Source organism: Octopus bimaculoides, chromosome 22, assembly GCF_001194135.2.
Source record: "Octopus bimaculoides isolate UCB-OBI-ISO-001 chromosome 22, ASM119413v2, whole genome shotgun sequence".
NCBI lineage: Eukaryota > Metazoa > Mollusca > Cephalopoda > Octopoda > Octopodidae > Octopus > Octopus bimaculoides.
In genome coordinates, this window is record NC_069002.1 from 29,542,327 (window position 1) to 29,547,929 (window position 5,603).

Genomic DNA, 5,603 nt, shown 5'->3' on the forward strand with positions numbered 1-5,603 from the left:
AACTAAGATTGGCAAAACAAGAAGAATAAGAACGCCTGCACCATATTGTAATAACCAATTGATTGGTTGGTTGGCCCTCCGTCGGTTACGACGATGAGGGTTCCAGTTGATCCGACCAACGGAACAGCCTGCTCGTGAAATTAACGTGCAAGTAGCTGAGCACTCCACAAACACGTGTACCCTTAACGTAGTTCTTGGGGATATTCAGCGTGACACAGTGTGACAAGGCTGACCCTTTGAATTACAGGCACAACAGAAACAGGAAGAAAGAGTGAGAGAAAGTTGTGGTGGAAGAGTACAGCACGGTTCGCCACCATCCCCTGTCGGAGCATCGTGAAACGTTCGGTGTTTTCGCTCAATAAACACTCACAACGCCCGGTCTGGGAATCGAAACCGAGATCCTACGACCGCGAGTTCGCTCCCCTAACCACTGGGCCATTGCGCCTCCACTAATAACCAATTACAAGAGCATAAATACCATTAACGCTTGCTTAAATTGAATGGTTTAATTTTATGCGATTAACGGCCCGTGGAAAAGGTTAAGCCACTGGATTTAGTCAAAAGGAGACGATAAACGATGGCTAGAAGAATAGTGAGCTTTATTTGATAACCAGTTGATCTGGCAAGCGGGGTCTCATATCAGTGGGGTGGAAGGGGGCGGTGCGCAATGATGCCGTCGAGGCCCCGAACCGATGCACATTCTCTCCTGATGATCCCAAACACTGGCTGACTTCCGGTGTGTGGAGCTTTCGACTGGTAGCACTTGCATGTGGAAGCCAAGCAGAAGCAATAATAGCTGAGGTAGAATAGGCGGCACAAGGAGACACCACACAATTGCGGTCCAACGGCTGCAGTGTAAGGTGTGGGGGCTGAGTATTTTACAATCAATGGAATGGTTCTCGTTTGGATGCGGCCCAGAATGTGCTGTGTGATTCTGTGTGTGTGTGTGTGTGCCTGCGTGTGTAGTAGTAGTAGTAGTAGTAGTAGTAGCAGCAGCAGTGCTGTCATATAAGAATCCAGAAATGTTTCATATAGCAGAAAATATTATTTCAGTTTAAAAAGTTATGATTGAATGAAGTTGACTATATTATGTATTTGTTTGTGTGTGTGTAGTAGTAGTAGTAGTAGTAGTAGTAGTAGTAGTAGTAGTAGTAGTAGTAGTAGTAGTAGCAGCAGCGATGCTGTCATATAAGAATCCAGAAATGTTTCATATAGCAGAAAATATTATTTCAGTTTAAAGTTATGATTGAATGGTATATATGGATATTTCCGAGTTTCTTTGCAAATGCGAGTTGTCGGAGACTACGGACAGAGGTGTGATTTTTGATCCTGAAACCCCAGACCAGTGATTGAGGCGTAATGTTTGCTATGTCTTTACGTAAGATTTTCATGAAAGATCTTTAGCGAGCGTAAGGTTTTGCATGCTGGTGATTTTGATTTTTTTTTTTCTGTCAAATATGTGTTCTGCTAGATTGCAGCGGAATATGAGATACAAGATGGCTTTTCTGATCTGGTCAATGTTTGTATTTTTTGCTGTTGGTGGTGACTAGAGTTTCATATTTTTATAGGCAAGATATCCTGCCACGGAAACTGAATTTTTTACGACAAATATCAAACTTCCTTTTGCTGACACCTCTTTGTGGAAGATTAAGGAAAAATGAAGGATTGTATTATTTCTACATCATGTATTATTTCTACCTTTTTGGTGGTGACATCAAACAGATCTCACACACGCGGGAATGCACACTCATAAAACACAAACACACACACACACACACACACACACACACACACACACACACACACACACACACAGAGACACACACACACACACACACACAAACAATCAAAAATATAATTATCTATGTTGTTAAGTAGTAAAAGTAATTTTTATTTTGACGTCTGTGTTGCGTTGTGTTGACAGACTTTCACTTAAAATTCCTGCGTTTTTAATCAAAAGTTGTTAGTTGAAGAATACTTCTGATCAATGTTGATGGAGAATTTATCAGAGAAAAAAGATTTGTTAGCGCACGCTGCATTGGTGCAATCTTCCTGAGAGCTTGTTATCCAAAAATGAAAGACGGATGAAACCCACAGGTGGTGAATGAGGAGTGGATGAGGTGTGTTTTAGCTATGAGATTTTGATGTCAGATGCAGCCATGTGATTTAGTGATGTTTGGTGCAACGATGTTGCGTTGCTCAAACTTCCCAGTTGTTTAGTGATGTTATAATAACAGGTCTATAGAAGATTTGACTTCCATTGGCAAAACAACAACCGTTACTTTGTATATTTTGTGTGTCCAAGTCATTAAGCTGCGGCTATACTGCAACACCGCCTTGAAGAAATTTAGTCGTACGAATCGACCCCCGTACATTTCTATTGCTGTGTTTTGCCTAATCTCTTAGTTACGGGGTCGTAAACACACCAGCATCGGTCATGAAACCGTGTTGGGGAACAAACACACAAACACACACGGTTATACTATAAAAGAGAAGCTGATCTCTGCCTGTCTGCCCATCACAAGATATATGTAAAGGAAGGGAAGAAGGAGAGGGAGAAGGGAGGTAAACCCTGTCACAGCATATATTTAGAAAGGGAAGAGAAAAAGTTGTTGTTCAGATAGAAACACAGTAAGATATAGAGAGTCTGAGTGGAAGATAGATAGATGGATAAATAGATAGCGTTTTCACCATAGTAACTAAAAAGTTTCGATTAAAAACGTAGTGACTTTTAGTGCGATTCTGTCAGCACAACGTAACACAAACCCAAAGTCACACAGACAGTAACGCATACACTAACACACATACTAACACACACACACACACTAACACATACAACACATATGCACACAGCCATATATATATATATATATATATATATATATATATATATATATATATATATAACGGGCGTCTTTCAATTTCCGACTGCAAAATCCCCATAATTAAACTCCTTACCACACAGCCACGCTTGCGCCCGTTAGTAAACTTTATCAGCAGTAATTATGTGAACGTCAGCAAACAGTCATTAATAATACACAATTAATTTCATTATGTAAGCAATATAAACGTTGACGTCATCATAATTTATATATAACATGAACATTACAAATCTGACAATTCTCTCATGATCACAAACCAAGAAGATTTTATCAACGCAAAGGTCGATCGATATTCTTAACGGCGTTTTCAAATAGAGGACAATGGTCATTGTTTTTTTCCCTGGGTCTTCCTTGACTGGTAGGAGAAAAGATAGGTGTGACGAAACGATCTCCACAGCAAAGATCTGACCCGCATGCACGGAACGAAATCGACTCCAATGAATGTCCCACTAAATGTTTAAATTTGCGTGAGATTTAAAGCAGCGTATTGATAAATTCTATCATCCATGAACAGAGATTATTCATACAACAGGCTTCCACATAGTTTCCCTCAACTGAATTCCACCGATGGTAAGTATTATGGTTCATAGTATAGATAGTGTTGGACTTATATGGAGTTTTCAAATAAAAAGGGGGACCATTTTTGTTGTTGTTGTTTTAGTCGAATGAATCGACTGCAGTACTTAATTTTTTGCTAAGCCTGATACTTATTCTATTGGAGTCTTTTGTTGAACCGCTACGTTACGGGGACGTAAACACATTGACTTCGGTTTTCAAGCAGTACACGCGCGCGCGCACGCACACACACATACACACACACAAACACACACACACACACACACACACACACACACACGCACGCACACACATGCATATACGATGGGCTTCCTTCAGTTTCCTTCGACCAAATCTACTCACGAGGTTTTAGTTGGTGCGAGACTATTGCAGAAGACACTTGCCCAAGGTGTGTCACAGTAAGAATGAACCCGGAACCATGTAGTTTAGAAGAAAGCTTCGTACCACACAGCCACGAAAAAGGTGGCGAATGAAGGGAGCAGGAATATAGGAAGGAAGTGCTAAAAGAAAGAGGAAAATTCTTCGCTCCAAGACTACACTTGAAAGGGGTATGTAGTGAGGATGAAAAGGTGAATTTGGTGAGGGCTGAAGAGATCTGAAGAATACAGAGGAGGGGGAAAAGGGAGGGGAAACGTCATCAATTCGAGGTCATAGTAGAAGATTTTTGCCTAAAATTTCGGCCAGTGGGATCGAATTCAGAACCAAGAGGTTTGGAGTTCGCATCTAAAGCATACTAAACATAAAAGCCAAATCACCCTTTAATCACACATTACTATTAAAAAGAAAATAGGAAGGCCACAGTATCATCATTGCTGATGTATCGCTTTGAAAATCGGGTACAAAACCAGCAATTTCGGGAGAAGGGGAGGTCGATTCTTATTTTTTGACCCCGAAATCGTGAAAGGTAAAGTCAACTTCGGTGGAATTTGAACCTAGAACGTAAAGACGGACGAAGTGCCGAAATGCACCATTTTGCCAGGCACAGTAACAACTCTGACAGATCGCCGCTCTAATCATTGCTAATATATTAACCCCAGTAGTTAGCTGGTACTATATTTATCGATGAAAAACATAGTTGACAAGGCAGGATTTGAACTCTGAAGGTGAATTGCAGGAGCAGTATATTGAAAGGCATATGGTTATGATGCATGTGCCTGGTGTACCCTTATCAGACGGGTAGTCATGATGTGTATATTGGGCTAATGGGCTTCGTATATTGGACCCCAGTGTCACTTTGATGGCATGCACTGCTCTCTCATTCAATAATAATAATAATAAGAATAATAATAAGAAGAAGAAAATAATAAGAAAAAAAAATGCTTTCTAATTGATGTATCAATACCGGCAGATGACAACGTATCTCTAAAAGAAATGGAAAAACTTTCAAAATGCAAAGATCTGGAAATAGAGGTAACCCGAATGTGGAATCTAAAAACAGAAACAATTCCTATTATAGAAGGTGCCTTAGGTATAATAAGAAAATATTCAGACAAATACATAACAAAAACACCAGGACTTACAAATATATATAACATACAGAAAATTGCACTACTGGGCACTGCACACATCCTACGCAAAACACTTTCAATACAGTAACCATAAGAGCACCACAGCAAACCACAGCACATACCCAAGGCGCACAGAGCTGCGCTCGGCAGTGAAGTGAAAGCACGTAATAAAAATAAAACTACTGAACAATAATAATAATAATAATAATAATAATAATAATAATAATAATAATAATAATAATAATAATGATAATAATAATAATGAAAAAAACTTTAATCTTTATGTTACAGCATTGATATAAAACGCTATTTTTTGTTTGTTTGTCTTTTTGTTCGTTTGTTCCTTTTGATCGGGTATTTTCTTACATTTGTGTTTTTTATTTAAAAAATTATTGGTGGTACAGATATAGTTGACAGCGCGATTGTTTCCGCTTTATATTGCTGTTCCCACCTCATATCAATAACTCCCCCTGGGGTGCGTTGTGGGGTTTTCATGATTCTCTCATTGCTTCGTCTTTGTTTGGTGGCTCATTTTGTTTTTGGAAAGTAATCTGCGACATAGCTACATCCGCTTTCATAAGCGCATTCATACACACACGCGCGCGTGAACACACAGATTATATATATGTATATATAT

The 5,603-nt window shown here is 39.4% G+C and overlaps 1 protein-coding gene across 1 annotated transcript in view; it reads left to right on the forward strand.

The window, feature by feature from the left end:
• LOC128250527 (receptor-type guanylate cyclase Gyc76C-like) overlaps window positions 1-5,603 on the forward strand; it is a 272,689-nt gene that overhangs the window by 31,925 nt on the left and 235,161 nt on the right. The window lies entirely within an intron of this gene.